Source organism: Heloderma suspectum, chromosome 3 (genome assembly GCF_057233095.1).
Source record: "Heloderma suspectum isolate Gila_16-S chromosome 3, 16-S_ref, whole genome shotgun sequence".
NCBI classification, from domain to species: Eukaryota; Metazoa; Chordata; class Lepidosauria; order Squamata; family Helodermatidae; genus Heloderma; species Heloderma suspectum.
Window position 1 is genome coordinate 151,305,010 of NC_139460.1, and position 25,755 is coordinate 151,330,764.

Genomic DNA, 25,755 nt, shown 5'->3' on the forward strand with positions numbered 1-25,755 from the left:
CTTGCTTCCATTTCCTGTAATGCATCACCAGAATGGACTCAAAATACCTCAGAAAGGCAGAATTGTTCATTTTTTTCAAAAGAGGAAGACAGAATATCAAACACCTCAGTTTAGGAACACTGAGTACTAATATGTGTGATAATTTATGATTGACATCAAATATACATGGTTTGAAATAGAAATGTGCCTCTACAGGCATTGGGTTGTGAATATGGCCCTTGGGGGGAAATCAGCTCTGTTGTAGCTTCAGTCAATGCTTGATCCTTTACCTAAAAGCTGCATTTTAAGGCTGTAGCCCTGTGTCCTCTTACACAAGACTAACAATCACTAACTTCAAATACAAGTGTATTGTACAGGAAACAAGAGTGTGCCCTAAATCTATATGGAACTATTTTCTGAGGGAAAAAGTAGCTTGATAGATTTTATTCCTAGGCCCTGATCATCCTGTTAGGGGACATATAACAATTTTCCATCCTGATCAAACTGATTAGCAATCTGGCTGCCCTTTGATATGTGGCAGGCGTGTTTAACCAACTGAGTTTGTTTCAAAAACATTGCTTCTCCTTCTAGAGAAGAACCTCTATAAGTATACCTTGATCACTCTTGCATGTCCTTTTAGGGGCTGCTTCATACGTGCACATGTTGCACTCTGAGATATAAAATGTACAACTGGTGCAGCAGATTTGAAGGGCACATTCATGTAGAAAGAGCAACTGGAGGTCGTTGCAATTTCCTCATCTCTGCTCATATGTATTTTAAAGGAAAAGTGGGAGAATTCTCCCTGCATGGAACTTTCAAATGTATTTTGTACTAGGCAACTGTACTTGAGTACAAAGCATCAAGCAAGACCATCCAACTATAATTTTATAGCTGCAATCAGAGGATCTTAAATGCATAATTGAGTGCTTTAAAAGAATTAACATATATGACACTAAGGGCTTTTTTTCTTACCCTAGAATTCATTTGAACGCTGTTAATGTAGGATAGAAAGTGGAAGCAAGCCATTATGAACATACATAATTTCTAACCAATGAAGATTTTTACTAAAATTGCAGATGTGGGAAATGCAAAAACAGCTTAAAGCAGCACATTCACACTTCGCTTTGTATTAGGCAGTTTAAATGTTTGGTTTCACTAGTTATAAATGGATCCTGTGAGCTGGTGAATCAACCAAGAAGGCACCGTTCTGCAGTTGCCATGGGCACACCTGTACCATTTTTTTCTCCATCCCACAACAAATTCTACCAAGTATAAAGTGCAGCTCGGAAATGCAATATTGCTGTAGTAAAAAGCAAGGTTCAAACTGCACATGGCAAGAAAACGAAATCTCAACAGGGCAAGAAGCGATTATGTTTTTACATATTCATTACTGTTTATGGACTTTTCACATTTCAGGAACCATCAGTACGAAAACTAACAATGGATAGAACTTTCCCATATATTTTTGTGAAGGCAGAGTTGAGTGTCTTAAGGGCACAATCCTATGCATTTTTAGATTTTAAAAAAATTGTAGAACTCCCAGCATGCATGGCTAGCTGGGGAATTCTGGGAGCTGTAGGACTTTTTCTGTCTTAACATGCATAGGACTGTGTCCTAAACAAATTTCATTCACTATTTCCATCATTTTTTTAGAACATGCCTGACAAGGAAAAATAAATGGGGGGTCAGCAAGGGAAAATATATGGGGAGGAGGCTAATAAGTCACCCAATTAAATACATCTCAGTTGATAAATTGTATGCATTTTAGTTTATTAACTGAATAATTATTCAGTTAAATATGCATAAATTTGAATATGTGAAAAACAAATTATTCTAAACAAAATCTATGTTCTTTTAGATGATAGGGGTTTATAACAGGCATCATCTTATATGAAGCATTTCCCCTTCTCTCACACAAAGAATGTAATAACTTTTTTAAGATGGCGCTTGCCATCCACAGTTTTTATAAGCACTTGTCTTAAAAATATTTGTTTTAATTAAACAGTTTTCTGTCTGATTAATTGGCGGCACCTGTACCCAATCAAAATATTTTAATCAATTACTTCAAATGATCTATTAACAGTGCAATCCTATACATGTCTACTCAGAAGTAAGCCCCCTTCAGTTCAGTGGGGCTTACTTCTAGGTAAGTGTGTATAGGGCTGCAGTCTCAATATTCAAGCCCTACTAAAAAAAGTTGTTTTGCAAACGCATAATACATTGCATAATTTTATTATCCCCACTCGGAAAAATGAAACTGCTATTACTGACCTTACTCCAGTTCTGTATTTAATCATTAAAAAGTCATTAAGCACCTGTGATACTACTGTGGCTGTAATAAGTCCCTTGATATGTTACTCATTTTGCCACATTGAGCAATAAATGCCTTGTCTATCCATAATTTTCAAGGTTAAAAATGTGTTGATTCCATACATAGTACAAAAATACTGCCACAATACTGAGGCAACAACACCATAGATTGGTTTACCTCTTACAGTTCTTCAAGTTATCTGGTCCAGGAATGCATCTATTACTTTAAAGAGAGTTTTGAGCTACAAGTACTGTGTATTGCTTTGCTTAGTATTACTCATATGTGGTGGCATTGCTTCAATTTAAGAAACTTTTGAATCTTTACTTCTCAGCATCCTAAACATCAGTGATTAGCAAAATGTTTTTCTCTGACTACATTTCTTCATTTTTACTTACTCCTGATGTGTGTGAGGTCGTAGGGAAGAGGTGCAATTAGATTCTTATGAACTGTTGACTTAACTTGACCATATCCATTTTTTTTAGAGCCTGTTAAAAAGGTGAAAAGATAACAAAGGATTTTCTTCTGCAGCTTAAACTAAAAGGTAAAGAATGTTGTGCCACAAAACTGGCTGAAGAATGGAATGATGGAAAGGGGCTTCTAGAGAGCACACCACTTCTCTCCTACTATCCAAACTCTTTTTCAGGTGAGTCATGATATAGTTTTGGAGCAGATAAACACTTTTGCTCAGTTCTGGCCTCTGGCTTGCCGAAGATACTTTTTCAGGTGTTGCCTCAGCCGATAGAAATTTTCCCTCAGAGATCTCTCGGGCCAGTTTATTCTTGCAAGCAAATGGAGAAAGATCACATCTGTGTAAAATGTGGAATAACCCATGCACAACAGTAGACAGATAGGTCTACATGGCAATTGTCATTTATTTTCACAATTCTATTTTGCTAACAGGAAACACTACAATGTGTTTGACTAATTGTGAGTATTCTTGCAACACAAGCCTTTGTAACTACACAAATATATGTTTATAGTTGTAAGAATCATTGCCATGGTTTTCCCTAAGAAAGTCAGAAAAGACCAAAATGGTGTGAAGATGTTTCTTAATGGAACAGTTGGCCTCCTGGAAGAAAAGAAAAGTGTTCAGGGTACACAGAACTCTTTGCCACAGTTCTCCACTTAGTAATTAATCCCTGTGTTCTAGCTAGTTTCGTCAGCCTTCTTTTTGAATAAGCCCATTCTGAAATGTATTGTCTGAAATTAGATCAGTTCAGACTTAAACAGATAAAGTCCCAAACTACAAGCAGTCTTAGCCCTAATTCTAACAAATAGCATCTGCAGTGGTAAAACTGTATGTGGATGGTACCACAGCATACTGCAGGTGGGGTTCCACACAGCTGAAAGCTCTTCCATACCACCACCACCCCAAAAAACCCAGTAAAAAAATGTCTTCACATACAAAACTTGATTTTAGAAAGAAGGGTGCTCTAAAACCATAACAGCCTATTTCGACATGCCAGGACCTCTATTTCTTGTATAGAGAACAATTCAGTCAGACCTTCCCCCTGCTGTCTGATGTTGCACAGTCCATATACAGGTTTAAGCCAAGACATAGGGGAATAATAGTGAACACCAAGCCCCTGTTGCTGTTCACACTGCAAGAAAAGGGAATAAAGACCCCTTTGCCTATGACGTAGCTTGTGTGGGTGTCAGTGGACAAAGCCAATGTTGTTGACCCTTCAGCCTTTGTGCTATTGAAAATGTGACCTCTGTGAAAAATTAGTCGCCAACCACAGATCTAACTAGACAAGAAGACATAAAATGGACATATTATGATTTCCCAATCACCATTTACGCAACTCTGTATATGTAAGCTAAAAGCTTTGCAACCCAATTATACATATATTTACTCTGAGTTAAGCCCCACTGAGTTCAGTGGGATTTATTCCACCATTTCAGCTATGGACTCTTAGAGCACAACCCTATGCATGTTTCCTGAAGAGTAAGTCCCAGTGGGGCTTACACCCAGGTACATGTCTGTGTGTACAGTTGCAGCCTTACTTGGGAGTAAGATCTTTTGAAGTCAGTGGTGTTTACTTCTGAGTAGACACGGATAGCCTTGGCCTGCATGCTTGCATAGGATCAGAAACAGCATCGTCCTGTAAAGTTTCAGTGAGACCTACTCTCAAGCGAGTGTGCACAGGATTTTAGCCATATGCGCTTAAAGAATTATTTCGAAAGCATGAAAATATTCTAGTGTTTGATCAACCACATTATCTAATTTCATTCTAAAGATCTATCTGTATGGTTTCAGATCATTTAAATTTGTCTCATTACTTTTTTTAACTATAAGAATACATTTTGTGTATTTACTTGCTAACAAATGCTTATGAATGAATGAATGAATGAGACACAAATCCTCCCCCTTCATGCCATCCCCTCCCTTCAAATCTGATTAAAATCTGATATATGAAAGCAATTGTTACCTTAAATCCATGGGAAGCAGCTTACAATTATCAATCAACTTTCTTTTCTGCTTAGGTAAACAAAACGTAGAAAACAAGTGCTTTAAACTAATAATGTTATTGTGCAGTGTCATCCTATGTACATTTACTTTACCTGGATATAAGTCCCACCAGATTCAGAATATTTTATTCATCCTAAAATACACATGGATTTATATAGATATATATATATACTATACAAATTAAAAGTACAATTTTAAATTGCAAATTGTTATTTTTTGGAATTTGTTTCATTATTCAGTTATGTTAACATACTGCAGATATAGAAACTGGAAATCCCTAGCAAAGTACAAGGCAAGAGTTATACTGATTTTGCACATGAGATATCAGATTTTGGGTGTATAAAATATAATTTCTTTGAATATGATGCAGTATAAATGAAGCAGTCTTTCAGATTCATCATGTTTAAGTAACTGCAGTGTCGTAATTATCACACTGAAGTAACATTAAAAAATATACCATAGCAATCTTCTTCAGAATGTAAACATTTTCCACATTTTTCTCAACGAAAATGATAAACAATGGTCTTTGCTAGATATTATTCTTTCCTTTTGCATCTCTTTAGAGTTTTGCTATACCGAGTTTAAAGCCAGTCCTGGCACCTGAGATCACATCAACAGTTTGTTAGAGGGTGAATAGTTTTAGTGGCCATCTTCCTCCTTCGGAGTTAGTACTAAAAGTGAAATGAAAAAAAAAGTGTCGCTAATCATTATTTTAAAGCCAAAAGCAACACCCAAATTGTGCTAGCTTTAAGAATCTGTTTTAAATTTGGAAGTATGTCCCGATTAGTTTACAGTATTTAAAAAACACAAAAAACCAGTGGTAAAAATGATCAAACTTCTTAAATGGAACACTTCAGAGGGCTTTGAAACAGGATTAAACTGAAAAAGTACCCTTTCGAGATGTTAAACTCCTAATGGCACAAAAGGCAACAACTGGCTTCATTCTTTTCCAACTCCACGGCATGACAATGAAAGTAGGCACAGCGCGTCTGTACAGGATGACGACGACTGTCCTAGATTGACTGCTCGTGGAAATTAACGATTGCCTCGAGTTCCCTACAAGTTACACACTGAGCAACGTCCGCCGTCGTCCCTGCTGCTTAAAAGTGAGAATGGGAAGTTGATGCGATTGAGGAACAATCGCTTTGCTTTGGGAGAGGTGAGGGCGAGGGGTAGGGGTGGGGGGGGAGCCCTCGCCTCTGCGTGCTTCCAGCCTTCCCTTTGTGATGCTCGCGCAGAGTCACTTTATGCGTGATCTAATGAAGGCACCGAACTGCTGCAGTCATGGGAGGTAAGCGAATCCCGACAATGAGACGCTAACCGTGCGTGTGAGCAGCCTAGGGAGGGCGTGAGGGGGGAGGGGGCCCCGCAAACTAGGCTCCTCCTTATCCCTGCGAATCTAACAAAAACAACCAGGACAGCGAGTGAATGAGCCACTATCGGGAGTGAGCAAACACAACAGGAAGGGGGAGGGGGCTGGGTGCCGAAGAGCCGCCGCAAGCATCCCCCTCCCCCCACCTCCTTCCCCGCCTTCCTTCCCTCTTGGAGGAGCAAAGCGAGCCCTCCGCGCCGTGGTGCACTAGACAACCAGCGTGGATGCGCAGCTGCCTCTCCCTCCACCAGAGAACTTAACTCCGGAGTCACCCCCACGGACTTCCACGGTGTCTCCTCAATACGACGAACTCCTCCGCCACATGTGCTGCGGTCCACCACGGCGAGGCTTCCTAGATGGAACTGCCGTTAACTTCGACGTGAGCTTTTGTTTGTGTTTTGAAAGCCAGCTTTGAAGACGGGCTGCCCTCTCGTCGAAGTCTGACCCCCCTCCCTTCGCTCCGAAGGCAGTCGCACGGCGCTCGCTGAGGTTTAGCCAGCAGGCAGGCGCACCCCTGCAGCCCGGCCCCGCGCCCGCTTGCGTGGGACCGGGGTTGTGCCGCTGGACTGTGAACTCAGTGGCACTGACGCCCAGGAAAAGGTGGCCGAGGTCGCATCAGCGATCAACACAGTTTGGCCGCGAGCTTCGCAGTTTTATGGCCGGCAATCCCCGAAGCAGCCCGTTCTCCCGAGCCATCCCAAAGCTTTGCAGCGGGACTACTTCAGGACACGGCGTTCAGACGCCGCACAGAACACTAAGCCCCTTGGCAGCCGCTGCACCCGGGCACCCTCGAATCCACACTTCCCTCGTAAGCGTGGGAAAGCCCTTTTTCCCACGCTTCGAACATCTGCTGAGAACGCGCAGCCACCGGGTAAGGGCTTGAAGTGCTTGCGAGGATGCAGCCATGGGCGGGGAGGAGAGAGCGCCGGAGGGCGCAACTTCGGCGTGTGTTTACTTCTTTATTGGCAGGATAGCGGCTCCTCGCGCTGAAGCAGCATGTTCCGCGGGCGCGGAAAAGGGGATGCAGGAGGGAGGGCGCCGCTTTGCCGCTAGCCCTCCCCGGCCGGCAGAGCCCACATTGCAGCTCTCGGATGAATCGGCGGGCGGGGCGGGCGTAGGAGCGATCATAGTAGCCGTAGTAAGAGGAGGCGACGCGGGCGGGGACTCGGCGGGCGTGGGCGGCGCGGCCGCTGATTGGGCGGCGCGGCGCTCGGAAGCACTTTGTTTTCTATGCTAATGAGGGCGGAGCGGAGGCTTGTGGATATTTACGTTGAGGCGGGAGCCGCCGCCCTTCACTTTTTTTTTTAATCCACATGGTTTTCTTCTCCCGCCTCCTCCCCCACCCCGCTGGCTGATGCCGCCGCCATCATCCCCATCACGGCCGCGGTCTCCTCCCCCTCCCTCCTTCCCGCCACTTCCCTGCACTCTGAGGAGAGCGGGCGGGGGTGGGGGCGGGCGAGGAGAGCGGCGGTTGGTCGGTCGGTCCGTTGGGCGCTGGCGAGTTTGAGAGCCCGTGTGCGCTCCGACTCCAGAGCCCCGCGTGCCACCTACTCCTGCGGCGGCGGCGACTTCGATTGGGGGGCGCGCGCGCGCCAGCTCTTGCGTGCGTTGTTCAGGTTGGCTGTGACTGGAGAGAGGTGGGTTTGGCGGTCTCCTCGTCGTGGTGGGGGGGGGGAGAGGGGCGGGCGGGCGCATGGCAGCCGAGTCCGCCCGCGTGCGCGCGCAACGGCGGCCGCGGCGGCGCCTCCCGCACGACGGAGCTCGCGCGCACGGGGGCGGGCGGGGCCGGAATGAGGGAGATTTGAAAAGGCCGCGCGGCGGCCGCTGTAACCGCCGCCTCGCCCGCGGTTTGAGAGCGTCCGGCCTGGCGGGCGAGAGGAGAGGTGCGTATGGAGGGCGGGGGGTGGGGAAGGCGGTGGTTCGGCCCGGCCCAACTCCGCAGAACAAAAGCGGCGGTGGCGGGCACATGGGAGAGGGGGGCGGTCGAGTTCACCACGCGGGCGCCGAGGGGAGTTAGGAGAAGCGCGGTCGCTTTCCCCGACCGTCGAGAACAAGGCGCAGTTAAAGTTTGAGGCGCTGAGTGGGACGTGGAAGGGCCGCTGGCAGGCCGTCCGGGCCGCTCCGCATGGGCTTTTGTTCTGGGAGGGGCGGGGGCGGTGTTTCCTCGCGGGGGCCCGGGCCAGGCTGCCTGGGAGAGCCGCTTCTCCCGCGTTCCGCCGGGCCCCGCTCCGCTTCCCGCCTCGGCCGTTAGCGTGGCGGGAGGAGTGTGCGGGGACTCGAAACGCTGCTTAACTGCGAAGGCGGCGGCGACTGTTGCGGGGCCGCGGCGGCGGCGCCATGTTGCCGAGGGGGGCGGGGCCGGGACATGGCGGCGACTGCGCGTGCTGAGGCCGATTGTTCCTAGCTAGGCCGCGGCCATGTGGGAGCTGCCGCCACCGGCAGCCGTGCGGGAAACAAAATACGCGGGGAGAAGGGAGGGTCCCCGGGCGAACAGAGAGCACGAAAGTGCTGTGTCGGTAATCCGAGTGAGATCCCGGCAGTGAAGGAAGTAAAGAACGGGCCTGGCCGGCTTGTGGAGGGAGGGGGGGCGGGTGGAGAAAGGGAGAATACGCTGCTCCAGTAGCCGAGATCTGGCCTCCCGCCGTCGCCACAGCGCCCCCTGGCGCCCCTGCCTGACGAGTCCGCTCCCGGGCTCAGCACGTGCTACTTTAAGAGAAGCCGCGGGCCCGGCTCGGGGGCGCCATTGTGTTCTCCATCAGCTTCCCGCCACCTTTACCTTCTCAGTATTATGCATTAGCGGTAGGAGCTCTTCAGTTCTAACCTAATTCGCCGGAGTCATGGGACTTTAAAGAACTACCTGTTGGTAAAGGGCGCAAAGAATTAAACTCTTGTCTGTCTTGCTGTTCGAGGGAAGCACAGAAGACTTGAAAATAGGAGGTCCGATTTGTTTTATTCGGGTTTTGTTAAGGTTGTGTTTGTCATCTCTCTACAGTACCAGGCATGCAGGCAGTGAAAAAAGCAAGAGGACTTGATGCTACAGACGTTGCCATGAAGAATAAAGTTGCCCCATGTGTAATTGGGGAGTAAGTTTCAACCAACTGTGTAATCTTTTTGTGTACTTGAAAATTGGAACTTGCTCATACTTGTCCAAGAAAGTGGACTCACTCACCAAATCTGGAGAATGTGTCAACTGACAGTAAAGATGTAGCTGTAGTTTTATTGTCATGGCAAGGATTGGAGTTCATTGTGGGTTTAGGGAATTGGCATCTTCACACAAACGCATATTTACTTGCAAATAAGTGTGCTTCAAAGGGCTTTAAGGGTTAAAGTTCATTTAGATCGGGGGTGGGCAACCTGGTGTCCTCCAGATGTTTTGAACAACTCAAATAAGCCAGAGTCAGCATAGCCAATAGGAATTAAAAAAGTTGTTGTCCAAATCATCTGGAGGGCACTAGGTTGCCTACCCTGATTTAAATCTTGCATTGCTTTTCAACATCTATTGAGCAAGTAGTAGAGGTGATGCTGTCTTTAGTCATGTGATTGTTTGAAGTCTTTTCAGCACTAGCCAGTAGTAACCATAGGCCTATTTTAGTAAATAATGTACTGCCACACTGGAGTACTTAGAAGACAACATTATCAGAAGTAACTTAATTCTTCGTTGTAAAAGTGGGGTAGCTTAATAGAGTACTCTACGATATGAGGTTCTTGCATATAAATTCTGTTTCTTTTCGATTTTTGGTATATAGAACTGATGATAGGATACACATCTGTAACTGAAATGTGAAAATACTTTATTTAAAACTTAAGGACATTACTTAAAACTTATTTAATTAAAAGTATCTTCCTTAGAGCTTAATTTGTATGCCCTTCTAGTTGAATTACTGGTGCTTTTTTTCTTCTGAAGAGGAATTTAGGTGTTCCCAAGTACTCTTGGTGAATGAAGTACTATTCCTCCTTTTAACCATTGGTGGTCTGGGGATTGATGAAAAACCAACAGGGTTTGGCATAATCTCTGCTTTAGGTTAGGTATGATCAGCTATAGATTTTTAAGATCTTTGCTAGAACTGCAAATTAATGAAAGCTCTTGTTTTCTTTTGTCAGGTGAAAAGGTCTTGAAATGAGAAGATCCTGGTCATGTCAGGGTAATGTCAAAGTGCTTACAGTGCAGGTAGTGATATATGGAACCTACTGCAGTGAAGGCACTTGTAGCATTATGCTGGCAACTGCTTTGTAAGGTTTGGCAAGTTATTCCACAACGGCTGCCACATGGTTACTGCTTTTTGTTCTAAGGTGCATCTAGTGCAGATAGTGAAGTAGATTAGCATCTACTGCCCTAAGTGCTCCTTCTGGCATAAGAAGTTGTATATTCACCCAGTCACTTATACTGAACATGAAACCTAGTAATGTTTTGCAGTCCTCTGTTAGTTTTGCATAGTTGCACTACAAGAAGAATGTAGTTGTGCAAATCTATGCAAAACTGATTGTGGCCTGTTATTGTCTACATACCAACATTTTCATAATTTCAGTCTTAAGTTACGTTAGGCCTCTCTCCAGAACAGCAGTCCAACCAGCTCCTGTAGCACTAAAGTGCTTATAGTGCAGGTAGTGATTCGTAATCTACTGCATTAGGAGCACTTAAAGTACTGCTAGCTGTAGAACTTCAGTTTCACTCTGTTTCTCCTGTATTCTGCTTTTTAATGTATCAGTTGAACACTGTTCTCTGGTTAGTTTTGCAGGTTTGCATCCAGCTGTATGATCCTGTGCTGTGCAAATCCATGCAAAACTGACTGTGGCAGTGAAAAGTCAATGAATAAGTGATAAGTTTGTACCCCTTTCTACACAGGTTGGGATCAGTTGCAATGCTGTGTATGTGCTTGTGGTATTGCACTTGTCCCGGCCTGTTGAGGTTGTTGGGGCTGGAGCCTGGAATAATTTAACAAAAGTTCCCTTCTCAGTTGATGATTCTGGAGCAGCACAAAACTGTTAGTGGGGTCATGTTCTGTAGTCTGTATCTAAAGCTATTTTGAGTGAATGCAATAAAGTACACTTGAGATTTTGTGTACTCTTCAGTGTTTGTGATCTGGTAGTGACTGTTTACAAAACTGTTCCTGCAAAATCAGAGTTTTGCTGTATAAAGTAACTCGTATAATCTTATTTTTTAAATAAACTGCAAGCATTGTACATTGAAAATAATACAGATGTCTTTCACTTCATTTCACGCTGAAATTAAATGGATGCATAATGCACCACAGTAGCTGAAGCAATCACCCTGGAGGATTCTCCACTTCTTCCCATTTCTCAAATCACCCTCCAAACATACTACATGGTAGCAGTGGCCAGTCTTATGTCAAAGTGAGAGAAGAAGGGCAGGGGTGGGGGGATGCATTATTCTTTTGGTTCCTGGAACCTGTGAGACAAATATAAGCTACTGCTTCTGTTCATAAAATTGCTTAAGAATTGCATGTGATGTGATACTTGGATTTAAATAAAACCCAGAAGGTACCATGTTTCTCTGAGTTACGCTAGAATAGCACTTAACTTCTGGTTACAAGCTTAGGAGAAAATTATAAACTTGCTAATACGGGTGGTTCAGTTTTATCTTCCACTGTATCTTAAAGGACGGTCTTCATGTATAGTTACTCCTAAGATGTCAGAAGAACAGAGAGCTGGATATTAACAAATTCAACTCCACAAAATTGATCTGCTAAAACTACAGTAAAGGATCTCCCAAATGCTACCTCAAATTATGATAAGATTTACTATAGACATAAGCTTATTTCATAGTTGTCTACAGTACTACATCTAGGAGATGGTAACTGTCCCAACTGTGTTAAACCCTAGAGTGAATTTCTGTACAGAATGAGGGTATAGGCTTTCCTTTATTGCTAAAAGTACTGTTTCTGTTAAAACAATATTCCTGTTAATACCTTGTTATGCGGTGCATCACAATACTCGTTCTAATGAAAATCTGAAACGAAAGGACTGAATCCATATGCTTCGGTGTGAGATAAGCTAGTAACTGTAATCCTATAAATGTCTACTCAGAATTAAGCCCCGTTAAGTTGAGGTCAGTGGTGCCCAGTAAACCTAAGGCTGGAATGCTGTGCACCTTCCTTTGTGAGTAATTTAGCACAGTGTGACTATGGACTGTATATTTCCAGTTTTCCTGTCATGCTGGATGTTGGCAAATACTGTTGATGTGATAAGGCAGACTATGCAAGAAATTCTTTTGAGTATGAAAGACTAAAAGTATTGGCACTCAATGTTTGCCATAACTGACAAAGCTATTCCAGCAACAAAGCATAAAATTATAAACTGTACTTACTTGAACACAAATGCAGAGTGTAAATTTGCTGACCACAAGCAAGTTTTATTCCTGGCAATATCAGATAGCGTTTTGTGTTTTTCCATTAAGTGCATCAACTTTCTCTGTTCTGGTGGAAAATGTATTGCAATTGCACGCTTATCTGTAAATTATAGAAGATACAAAGGTTAATGTTAAAATTTAGTATTTTCACATAGAAAGGGTTTACATATTAAGAATCGTAGGTTTCCTTGTAATTTAAGGCTGCAATTCCATATTTAGTTGGAAGTCCCAATGAGACATTTGTGTAGATATATATAAGATTACACTAGGCAATATTTTGGCAAGTGCTATGACTGGTGAGGTATTTAGTTAATATAAATGTCCAAGGGAAGTTACTAGTAATAGATTTTTGTGGGTTGATTTTAAAATCAAAGCAAGTTTTTAGTTCCCGAGCAAGTGCAATATCGGGTAAACAGCCAAACATACTGGGTTGCCCCTAAATAGTGCTCATGCTACTTTTTAAGTATAATTAAAAAGTGGCGCTGCATGTCTTGTACTTGTCTAATTATGACAAGCAGGCAAGAGTGAAATTAATTGATTGGTTTGGCGCTCTTAACACTAGATGACACTAAGCAGAGATCACTTTACTGAAGGCTAGATGCCCACAAAGTTTTTAGGGGTGGTACATACTGGCAGAAAATAGTGGGGTAGAAAATAAAGGAATAATGTAATTTTCCACAACAGAAGTTTTTCACAATAGTCACTTAATAAGGTTATGAGTTTTACCCCATTCTCTTGGCTTCACTCTGGCACAGAAAAGCAAGCTTCTAGTGCTGCATGTATAATAGCAATAGATCGGTTTTAAAGAATTGTAAGCTTAGTATTTTGAAAATGCAAAGCTAAGACCATTAGTCTATCAAGCATAGTACTTCAGACTTACAGCTCATGGTTCCAGGCAAAGTATGGTGGCATGCCATGGCAGCTCAGGGCTTCATGGCTGCCATGACAACCATGGGGTTCTCAACATTAGCTCCACCTGAAAGAACACACACACTTGGTTTTCTCAACTGAGCAGGAGGATGGTGATCTGAAAGGGAGATTAACATCCCATTGTCATGATTGGAATCTCTTCCTATTAGGAGACCTTTTAAAATGGCATGCCCACAAAGGCTAATGGATTCCAGGGGGCTCTGGGAGATTTTCCTGCTGATAAGATTTCTGCCCCATTGAGGTCTCTGGTTACTGGAATGCAGAGATGACTTAGGCAGTTGACGCAATTGTGCCCAAGCCCCATTCCTTTTGAGCAGAGCCTCTGCAGCTCGATACACACCTGAGCTGAAGGCAGTGAAGAGGGAAGACTACTATAATGTATCTGGAGGAAAACTTGTGCTGAGTCTGACCTAACGTTAGAGCTCGTTATTGAGCCTACTCTGTGATGGCAGCAAAAGAGTTAATTTTCTGCACCATTGCATCTTCTCATCCAGCAGAACTTTTCCAAGTGGCCTGCTGCATTCGTGAGCCACGGAGAGAGATGGTGGAACCCTCAGTAGCACTCTGCAACAAGTTAGTGCAACATTTTGAAGATAAAAGTCGCTCAAATCTGATAGGACTTGGCCACTGCAGTTAATGCAGTTCTATTAGAAGTGTCTAGAGTACTGTCTGGTTCAGTTTTATTGGCTGACTTCCAGTTGCTGAGGCCTGAGCATGTGGACAAGTTGTTTGGCCGTGGGTGGTTGGCCACCTGTGTGCTTGACCTTTGCCCTTCATGGCTTATATCTAATGGGGAGAGGATATTTTTGTAACTTCTTCCTTCAAGTATTCCGTCACTCCTGAAGAAACCTAACCTGAACCCAGATGATAAGAACTATAGGCCAGTAGCCAATATTAACCTTCCTGGGCAAGGTGCTTGAGTGGATGATTGCTCGTCATCTCCAGGCACTCTTGAATGAAATTGACTAGACCCATTTCAATTGAGCTTCCAGCTTGGCTTTGTAACGGAAATGGCCTTGGTTATCCTGTGGATGATCTTTCATGAGGGAGACAAAGAGCATGACCCTCATGGATCATGAATCCTCATGATTCTCGGGAATCTCTTGGAAGCTTTGATTCCTTGGCCCTCGCATCCTTCTGAAGAGGTTGTCTGGGCTGGGAGTTGGAGGCACTGCAATTCAGTAGTTCCACCGGTTGAATGGCCGATTCCAGAAGGCGATGTTGGGGGATTATTCTGTGCCTTAGCGTAACACAGGGCTCTATTCTATCCCCCATGCTGTTCAACATATACCATGAAACCATTGGGGGAGGTGGGGGTGTCATCAATATGAGGATGACACCCAGCTCTGTTTCTCTTTCCTCAAACCAAGTGTTCTGAATCTGTGTCTGGGCACGGTAATGGACTGGATGAGGGCCAATAAACTGAGACTCAATCCAGACAAGATAAAAGTACTCTGAGTGTCTGTCTGGCTAAGTGATGTTCCACCTGTTCTAGAGAGGGTTGCTGTTATCCATACTCTAGTAACCTCTTGTCTGGATTACGACAATGAGTTATATGTGGGGCTGCCTTTGAAAATGGTCTGGAAACTTCGGTTTGTCCAAAATGGAGCAGTGAGATTGTTAACAGGGACTGACCTATGTGAACATATTATGCCAGATCTTTTCCATTTGTGCTAGCTGCTATTAACATTCAAAGCCCTGAACAGCTTGGGTCCAGGTTACCTGAAGGGTCATCTCATATATAGCTGCCCGGACTCTTAAGATCGTCTTCAGTGGTCCTTCTCCAGGAGCTCCCAGTAAATGAAGTGAGGTGGGTGGCTACTAAGAAGAAGGCATTTTCTGCTGAGGCACCCTGGTTGTGGAATGAGCTCACCAGGGAGGCTTGCCTGGTGCCTATTGTGTTTTTTGGGTTGCCAGGTGAAGACTTGATTTTCCCAGGCATTTTAGCCTTTCAGTTTCTGTTTTAAATCTGTTGCCATATTTTAAAACTTCGTACTGCTGCTAGGTTTTATTTTGGTTTCTATTTTATCCTGTAATTTTACACTTATATTTTATTGTGTTGTATTTTATGGTTTTGTGAATTGCCCAGAGAGCTTCAGCCCTTGGGTGGTATAGAAATATAATAAATAAAATAAGTGCTCTCTAGCTTTGCTACCTGAGATCCTTAAACTAAAAATGCCAGAGCAATATTTTGCTGCATTTTATCAACTTGAAGGGAATTTATATATTATCTGCTGAAGTAATTCCTCATGCAAGTATTGTAACATGGGGAGGAGGGAACTTGTGCAAAATCACAACTCTTTGTACAGTTCCATCCTCGTACATCAACACTTCTTGCAGAAGAGATCCATTGGGTAAGCACTTATTTCCACAAATAAGATGAATGAATTCTAAGTTGATTAAATCCATATGTTAATTGTAAATGGAAGAGTGCCATTGGTAATCCCTGCCAAATCAGAAATTGCTTAATAGGTCATTTGCTGTAAGAAGTTTGCTAGGCACTTCGAGGAGAAAGTTTCTTGTATTCGCTCAGAACTTGATGCCACAGTTTTCGCAGAGCGTGGGGAAGTGTTCAGTGTTCCATCTAGTTGTGTTTTCTGGGGTCAGTTTAAGTTGTTGCAGCCTGATGATGTGGACAAGATGCTTGAATCAGTCCATCTCCCCACATGTAAGCTTGACCCTTGCTCATCTTGGCTAATACAATCTAGCAGGGGTGGATAGGCTGGGTGGGTCCTGAGGGTGATAAATACTTCTGTCACGAGGTGGTGCCTGCCGCCTTGAAAGAGGCTATACTGCACGCGCTCCTGAAGAGGACCTCCCTGGACCCAGAAGTATGTGAGAACTATTGCCCCATTGCTAATATTCCCTTTTTGGGCAAGGTGCTTGAGTGTGTGGTGGCTGGGCAGCTTCAGACGTTCTTGGAGGAAACTTTTTAGTAGGACCCATTTCAGTCTGGTTTCAGGCCAGGGTATGGCACTGAAACGGCCTTGGTTGCTCTGACTGACTACCTACTTCGGGTAAAAGATGGGGAGTGCCAGCTGTGCTCTTCCTGCATCTCTCAGCGGCTTTTGACACCATTGATCATGGTGTCTTAACTGGATCGGCTCTGCGGGATGGGAGTTGTGGGCACCATGCTACAATGATTCCACTCCTACCTGCAGGGCTGATTGCAGAGAGTGGTACTGGGGGATTCCTGTTCTACCCCATGGCTGTTAAGCTGTGAGGTGCCACAGGGTTCTAGTCTATCCCCCATGCTGTTCAACATCTATATTAAGCTATTGGGTGAGGTCATCAGGAGTTTTGGGGTGGGGTGTCACCAGCATGCTGATGATACTACTCAGCTCTATTTTTCCTTGTTGTCAGAGTCGGCTGAGGCAGTGAAGGTGTTGGACCAGTGCCTGGAGGCTGTAATGGGCTGGATGAGGGCCAATAAACTGAAGCTAAGTCCTGACAAGACGGAAGCTCTGTTGATTGGTGGTTCCCGAGTCTGGGAATTGGGTAAGCAACTTGTTCTGGATGGGGTTGTACTCCCCTTGAAGGAGCAGGTGTGTAGCTTGGGAGTACTCCTAGACCCATCCCTGTCATTGGAGCTCCAGGTGGACTCCGTGGCCTGGAGTACTTGGGGCCAGCTTCTGCTGATCCACCAACTACGGCCTTTCCTGGACAAGGGATGACCTAGCCACAGTAGTACATGCACTGGTAACTTCCTGATTAGACTACTGCAATACACTTTATGTAGGGCTGCCCTTGAAGAGAACCCAGAAGTTTCAGCTTGTGCAAAATGCAGCAGCTAGACTGCTGACTGGAACATCTTATAAAAATCATATAACACCAGTTTTAAAGGGATTGCTCTGGCTGCCAATACACTTCCTAGAGGGTTTCTCTGCCGTGGCACCCCGGTTGTGGAATGCCCTCCCCTTGGAGGCCTGATTGACTCAGACATTGGTCTCATTTCAGCGCCAAGTAAAAACTTTTTTTTTTTTTTTTACCAAAGCCTTTGAGGGCTAAATGCATTCCCTAGAGTAGCACACTGTTTTAACTGTTTTATTGTTTTAGATTTTAACTGGTATTAGCTTGTCCATGGTTTAATACGTTTTCAGCTGTTTAAATTATTGCTTTATACTGTTTAAATTGATTTTATCTGTACGCCGCCCTGAGATCCTAATAATATAAGGTGGGTTACAAATGTTTTAAATAAATAAATATGAGCTTTTGTTTCTAGATCTTTTGTCAAGTCTTTTCTCCAAATAGTCTTCCAAATCAAATATATTAATCTTAATGGAGGCTGATATTTGTACTTCACAAAAGGAATTCAAAAGGATCCCTTTGAATTGTAAATACTGTATCTCCAGAATCAGTTCCTTTTTCAGTACAAAGCATGGGACACAAAGCAGTGACATAGGAGCGAGTTTCCTTGTCACACCAAATTTTTGATACTCCCCTTTAGTTTTAGCTTGGAGAGGGCAATCCTATGGTCCTTGGGCCAGTGTCCCAGCACCGTAGGATTTTTCAAATTCCCTTTTCCAAGATCAGAGACAGCCCAACCTTGGAACGGGGAGTTGGGGATCTGACCCACCTCCCCAACCCCCTTGCAGCCGGTGCAGAAAGAACTGTGCTGGCTGCCCTCTGAGGTCGGAAAAGCGACTTTGGTGATGAGGAAAGGGGGCGGGTATGGGAGGAGACCATAGATATGAGTTATCCTGAGACTCTTCCAGCTCCTTCCCTCCCACTCCGAAGAGCCCTTGTTAGACAGGCCCAAAAGGCCTTTGTTAGACAGCCCATCTAACGAAATCTTCAGGGTGGGACGATGGGGAGGCAAAGACTGCCTATGCCACTCCTCAGACCCTGCATTGGATTATTGGATGCATCAAAGTTCAAGGGCTTCTGATCACCAAGGGCACTTCTGATCATCAAGGGCACAATCAATAAGGACCCTAAGTGACTTTCTGAGCAGGGGCGGGGCTACTGTTTTCATTAAAATAAACAAATGCACATTGAAAAGTCTTTTGGGGTGCATGTAAATAGTTGTGTAATTCTTTAAATCCTGAACAGTTTCTCTATGTAGTCAAGCGAATAGGTAACTTCCAAATGCATCTAGGATCAGAATGCAAAAGTTTTTCAATTATGGTTAATTTTACTCCTAAGGTATTCATTTGTCTTCTGCCTTGACATGAGAAGCTGAAATTCAAGTGAAATGTTCCCCATTATTTCAACTCCTTGCCAGGAAAAGCTTAACCTGTTGAATGTCTGTTTTCCATGTAGCTTGTTAAAGCACCAAAAAAAGAAAAAAGTAGCCTTTTGAGGTTGGTGTCATTTAATACATGGAGAACCTTGCAATAGATTTGTTAGGATAGTCTGGCTTGCTACTGGCAGATAAATGTTTCACTCAGAATGGCATCTGAGATATGTTATATGGTCATCAAAAAGCAAAGCTAGTATCTCATACACCTTGAGGAAAAATAACAGTAATGAGTGTGACATGCTGAACTGGATCTAGGCTTAGTCATGCTTGTAGTAGACCCATTGAAATGCTCTAAGCATGACTAAGTCTGGATCCAGCTCATTGAAATGACTGAGAAGGGGATGTTAACAGTTTAATCTTTTCTTAGCCAGGAGGAATGGTGGATTTTATTGTAACATTCTAGCTGGGTATTATCGGGCTTTAACTCAGCTGGGTATATTGTTAAAGGATGGGTATCATGACTAGGGTAATTGTATTAGCATATGTACTGCTTATTTCGCTCAAATATATGGCAATGCGTTGTCATTTACAATTGACATTTTAAAGTAAGGTATACAGCACCATTAAGAGAGCAATCCTATGGCCGCTAGACAGCATAGGATTGTTCAATTCTGGGAAGAGCAGTGTAGGAAGAGCAGGGGGAAAAGGGGGCGTTCCCGTGGGTTGGGAGGGGCAGGGAGCACGGAAGTGCCGGTATGACACTTCCTATGCGTTGTCCGGCCTTCCCCCCCACCTCCCGCTCCAAAGCCCACGGCTATACAGCCGAAATCAGCCATCTAGCCACAAATGCAGGCTATCCTGCCCTGCATTGGATAGTCAGTCACCTCCAACTTCGGAGGCCGCCGATGATCTGCATAGGATTGCGCACTTAGTGACAATTTTGTATTATGCTTCAGATGGAGATGACAGACATGTATGGGAGAGAAGGTGGTGAAAGAGACTGCCAAGACTGCATGTGAGAAAGGTGGAAGCTAGAGAGATTCTACATAGTCTGCTCGCTATGTAGCAGTGGGGCAAAAACCTGGCTGCAGGTCTCTAGTCTCAATACATTACTATACAACTTTGCAGTATTTTTTATTTATTTCATTTCATGTCTATACTGCTTAATAGCTGAAGCTCTCTGAGAGTTTGATGTTCTTCCTTTTGGTCTCTGCACTCGCACATAGGGGTTCTGCACCTGCACAAGGTGTATTTTGGGAAGCTTCTATACCTAGATGAGAATTTTGGTGGATGTCCCGCTTCCTCTCTCCAACTGCACAGTCAAGGGGTTTGAAACCGTCTATTGAGTTAAAGAAAAAAACTTACTTTTTAAACTTTCTGCACCCAACTCCATCATGATAAAAGTGACACAGTCCAAGTCCAAGGAGCAAGCACATTTGGCACCTATGGACAAGGAGGTTCAGTGGCCTGGGCAGTAAATTTAATCGGCAGCCACTTTATCTCCTAGGATAGCTAATTACCAAGCCTGCCCACGAATCCGTATTTAAAAAGTCTATATCATAATTATCTATGCTAGTTCTTACTCAGTTCTGTAAGTGCTGTTACCTACGTAGCAGGGCAGATTGATTTAAACCAAGGTGATTTAAATCAAATGATTTAAATCATTATTTAAATCAGCAAGAAAAAAGTTTGATTTAAATCATTGTTCAGTTTCCTGCCCTCCTGTGCCCCTGCTGTGCTCCTGCTCTAGTGGGATCCACTGCTTGCACAACAGGAAATAGTGCGTCCAACAATAATTTGGGAAATTAGCGGAAACACTGCTTCCCAGAATGGGACAAGTCAGTGGAGCTCCTCTCCGAAAGCTCTGCCAATATTCCCTATTGTGGAAATAAGTATTTCGCTGATTTCTGGTCACCAAAAGATCCTCTAGCTTCCCATTGCACTAGTGGTGCAACCTGCTAGCAGGTAGGCAATGTTGGATACTGCCTATTGATTTAGATCAGGTTTCCCTCTGAAACATTTTCATATTATTTCCTGAATAATTGTGCAAATCTGGCCACTAAACTACATTAATTTTTTGATGAGCTTCCGCCAGGCTTTAAAAACCTGGCTGTTCAGGTGGGCATTTGGGGTGGTTTAGGGTTTTTTAGAGCAGTGTTGTTTTGTTTTTGTTGTTTTGTTCAGTTGATTATGTAACTTTGCTATTAGTATTGTACGCCACCTAGAGTGGCCAGGTAGCCAGCCAGATGGGCGGCTAATAAATCAAAAATATAAAAATAAATAAATAAATAAACTTAACAGCTAACTAGAGTATTATTTACACAGTTTGTTTCATTCTTACAAGTAGGCTTTGCATTTTTTGTCTCACTGCACTTTCCTTTTTTACCTGTAAATGGAATGTCTTTAAAATATTCCCATATAAGGCCTTTTTTTATTACCAGCATCCATGACTGTTTCAGGTTAACAACACTTCTCTTTAGAGATAAATTCCATTGAGTTCAATGGGACTTATTCACAGGCAAGTGGTTATAGGTTTGTAGCCTAAGTACGGGAATAGAGGAAGATGCACACTGGACAATTTTGTCTTTTTCTTTCCAGTGCTGCTGCTTTCTGATTCACTCTGCCACGGCCTAGCCTTACCCTCATAAAAACAAAGTAGCAAATGAAAATCACACACCCATGACTGATAAGTAGAAGCAAGATTTGATAGTTACTGGGCAGTCCAGAATGGTTTATTTTCATCAGGTGAAAATGAAATAAATCCCTATGTTTGGAAGGTAGAGTGTAAATATTCATATATGAGAATTGATCATATTGGTAATTTGTTTCCATGAGAAAAGATGCCTTTAACGCAGTGTATCTGGTAGAGGTGTTGATTCAGTTTAGAAATTGACTGTATTGCTAATTTACTTAAATCCAGATTATTTAATGTTAACCAAGTTATTTAAGAGAAGCACAGTATTTAAATCTGATTTAAATTTTAAAAATCTGGTTTAAATCATAAAAATTGGATGATTACTTTTTAAACAAAATAAAGCCTGTCTGTCTGTCTCTCTCTCAACCTGAACTCTAAGCAGTGGTAAAATTAGTATTATAGTTTCTGAAGGCAGGGTTTCCTAACCTTATGCTTTAATTCTACATTTGATGGTAGTTTGGGGGAGGGGTTGTTTTTTTGGGGGGGTGCCTTTTAATTTTGCCCCAGTCCATCTGATGAAGGGCCTTGAAAAACTCAAAAGCTTACTTGATTTTTTTGTGATGTTTTGGTTGGTCCTCATAAAGGTATTTTCCTCCTGTACATTTTTAAATATGTCTCAACACAGGTAGCTATGCTTTTTCTGTTTGCAAATGACTCTAGAAGCTTTCATGCACATTTGTGCATGAAAATAGTTAATAGGATTACTAGTAGTGAACAGAAAACCTTTGTTTAAAAATATTTTTAAAATAAAATGCTTAGTCCTCACTCCTAATTGGATATCAAAATTAAATTACCCTATAGTAGACAACAAAAGCTTTGTATACACATGGGCTTAACCACAAGTTCCAGCTCTGGGTTATCTCTCCCCCAACAAACCAAAATTCTGGGTTTGGACATCACAATAAACAACCCAGGGAGTTTCCCTGGATTGTTTAGCTCCTCCCACTTGCAGTGTGAGTGATGGGGCAGCAGGAGCCAGCATGCTCGCACACCATTGTAGTTACTTGTAAGAAGACACTTTATAAAGTACAAAATTTAGCATAAAACTTTTTCATAGTTTTGCCAATTTGTCCAGAACAGTCAGTAAATGGGAAAGGACAACATTTGAGAAATACAGATTGGTGAAATTACTGAATCCTCCCTTTTGAGTGGCTTTGTCACAGCATGTTCACTAAAACAACAACAACGGCTTGCATATACCATCACCACAAAAGAAGTGCAGAGGAATGATGAACCTTGAATTTCTGCTGTGTCCTCTGCTTCCTTAGGGATACTTGCCATATTGTAGTGGTTGGAATCACAGAAAAATTAGTTGGGCTTCAGTGTGTGCAGGTACTGTAGGTGTGAAGGGATGAGGTCTAACTCATGAATTAATCATTTAGAATAAACTGTTATGTATTTTCAGTTATTTCTTCTGCTTTCAGCTCCATTTCAACTGTTATAGGCCATCAGTCTTCCATAGGAAGTCATTGGGTAAGTGAAGAAGATGACAAGAAGGGAGACATTGGGTGGCATCCAATATTAATCCCATTCATTTTAGTGGGTTTACTTGGAATAGAACTAACATTGGATACAACCCTTCCAAGTGCTGCCATATTAGTTGCTTTTGAGGAGAACATTGTTATACTCAAATGAACAAGGCAGAGAAATTGTTATGGCTGAGAATCTACTTAGAGCCTAATACCTTGTAGGGTTGATAACGATTCCCCCACTCCTTCCTCAGGAAAAGGTGTCAGGACCTATTTAAGGAGAAATTGTCTGAATTGCAATAAAATTCTAGTTCAATGAGCCACTTTCCAGTTCTAACAACAATGAGCATCTACTCTACTGTATGACCTCTTATGTGTGCTAGACCAGAAGTCAAGCCTAAGTAGCCCATGGTTATGTTAGAAAATTGAGTCAATTGACTACTGTAGTGCTTGAACATTATGTGTTAAGTAATCAGTAAACTTGCAGGAGGAGTAAGTGTAGTGGAGAGGCGCACGTGCCCTAATTTCCATTTTTGTTTAGACTTGTACATCAGCCAAACAAATCTAGTACAGGAGAAGAACATTTCTGAAGCTGAAATAGGATGCAACCTGAAAAATCCCATGGCTCTAACCAGTGGTTCACTGTGTTGAGTACTCAGGCTATCATGCCCAGGTCTTTTTCAACTTCCTCTTGCCAGCACATTTCAGCACCCTTGGCCATCTGGCTATTGAAGAGATGGTGCTGCCTGATGTTGACTCAAGGAGAGGTAATAAAAGCTGAATGCTTCCCACTTCTACTCTTCCTCCAGACCATCCAGATGAATGAAACGGTAGGTGGCAGTAAGCCCATTGCCTTCTGACAGCTGAGACTAAGTAGAACAGCCGACCCCAACCCAGTGTCCCCCAAATGTGTTAGAACACAATGCTACCCTTCTAGCTAGCAATGGCTGGCAATGGTAGGAGTTGTAGTCTAACACATTTGGAGGGCACCAGGTTGGGGAAGGCTGCAGAAAAGGAAAGGCCTTTACTTCTTCCTGTGCTACAACCATGTACTAGTTTTATCTACAAAGGGAGGGACAATCTTTACATATATAGCAATACATGGAGATGTTTGAGCTATTTAGTACCTTTTGAGAAATGTTTGATTTATAATGTCCTAGTTGAAAATGCATTAGAAATGAGATCTAGATTAGCGCTGTGCCGAATCCTGCCCACTGTTTTCAGGAACTTTTTCTCTCCCTGCAAAATAGGCATTGATTTTTCTGCCTCTTTCACATGGAGAGGGAGAATTTCAGAGAATTTTCTCCTTGGGGAAGGCAACAGGGTTTCCACATAACCTTTTTAAGTGCAGGCGATCTTGAGGGGTCTTCCTATTTTTGTTTTAAAAACACCCCCTGCGCTTGCAGGAGCCCAGGACTTCTCCAGCTGGAAGTTCTTCCTGAATGCTTATTGGAGAGGGAGAGGTCACATAGTCTTCTGGGAGTTCAGAAGAAACTGCTGGGCTGGAGAAGAGTCCTGGGCTCCTGCAAGTGCAGGGGGTGTTTAAAAAAAAATAATTAGAAGATCCCAAATTGCCTACACTTAAAAAGGTATGAGGAAACCCTGTCCCCCTCACCAAGTAGAAAATTCTCTGAAATTCTCATTTCTCCAGCCTCTTTCACCAGAGTTTTCATCCCTCCACCCCCAAATAACGAAATTTTAGGCACAGCACTAATATAGATATAGATATACACACACAAGATTTTGGACAATCCAGTTGTAATTAATTTTATCAACTATAAGCTTTATTACATGTTTGGAAGGAAACTGTATATTTGAATACCCACACAAGAATTCTATCTAATAAAGCCTGGTGTTCAAAGTTTATAGCACTGCACATCTATGTTCATATGTGCTGTATTTTCAATAACCACTATTTAGTGGGAAAGCAGACTTGCTATTGCACAGTTTGAACAGTTGGTGGCTCCAGTGTTTTGCAACTGTTGGCATTCTCAGCCAAATATCGTTATTATTCAGTTGACTATACAGAATTAACATAACACTTTTCATTATCTAAATTTGAGTTGTATCCGAATTTGACCGTCTTGGTAGTGCTGAGATGATATTTGCATACGATTGAAATGTAATGAATTTGCTACATGTACAGATTTAATTGAATTAATTTGAAGGCTGCAGAAGCTAAACGTCTAAAGCAGCCTTCCCCAACCTGGGGAACTCCAGATGTTTTGGACAACAGCTCTCAGCAGCCCTAGTCAACCAATGGGCAGGGATGATGAGAGTTATAATTCAAAAACATCAGAAGGACACCAGATTAGGGAAAGCTGGTCTAAAGGTTAATTGTGGCATGTGAAATATGACTAGGTGAAAACAACTGACATTTTAAATTGGAACATGTTATCCAGATTTGTTTTGCCTCTCACTTTAAGATAGGAGAACCACTGCATAGTTAGTAGGGATGTCAGAGAATTTCGCCACGAATCTCGGGGAGGCCGAATGCCAGTGCATTCGGCCCCCCGAAATCGGTGGCGAAACGGTCTGCCCCCCCCAGGACGGGACTTAACTTGTGTGAATGTCCCTGGCGGCGGCCGTTCAGCGGCAGCGGCGGCCGGTCTTCCGACCAGCTGCCGCTGCCGCCATTTCCAAGAAAAAAAAAGAAAAAAAACGTGATAGGCTACATAAACATTTACGTAGCCTATCACGACTAGATTTTAAAAAATACCGTGATAGGCTACGTAAATGTTTACATAGCCTATCACGGCTGAGTAAAAAACAAAACAAAACCGTGCGTATGCAAATGGCGGCGCCCATGGGCGCCGCCATTTGCGTTCCTTATTTTGGCACGTCTAGTCTACGTAAACATTTACGTAGACTACAGCGAAAATAAGGGGACCCCCTTAATAACCCCCTTATTTTCACCGTGGTCTACGTAAATGTTTACGTAGACTAGACGTGCCAAAATAAGGAACGCAAATGGCGG

The 25,755-nt window shown here is 43.2% G+C and overlaps 2 long non-coding RNA genes across 4 annotated transcripts; one reads left to right on the top strand and one right to left on the bottom strand.

Moving 5' to 3' along the window:
* Nucleotides 1-2,384: 2,384 nt before the first annotated feature.
* Nucleotides 2,385-8,235, bottom strand: LOC146350330 (uncharacterized). The gene is made up of 3 exons (XR_014789261.1): nt 5,655-8,235; nt 4,723-4,769; nt 2,385-3,359 (listed from the first exon to the last, which is right to left on the bottom strand). It is a non-coding gene; the product is annotated as an uncharacterized LOC146350330 (long non-coding RNA).
* LOC146350331 (uncharacterized) lies at nt 7,265-25,442 on the top strand. Of its 3 annotated transcripts, none has more exons than XR_014789260.1 (3): nt 7,281-7,772; nt 9,128-16,930; nt 19,571-25,442. It is a non-coding gene; the product is annotated as an uncharacterized LOC146350331 (long non-coding RNA). The 3 variants fall into 3 exon arrangements; XR_014789258.1 differs by lacking the exon at nt 7,281-7,772 and adding an exon at nt 7,798-8,018 and having other exon boundaries at nt 9,128-9,218; nt 10,237-25,442; XR_014789259.1 differs by having other exon boundaries at nt 7,265-7,772; nt 9,128-25,442.
* The last annotated feature ends 313 nt before the right edge of the window (nt 25,443-25,755 follow it).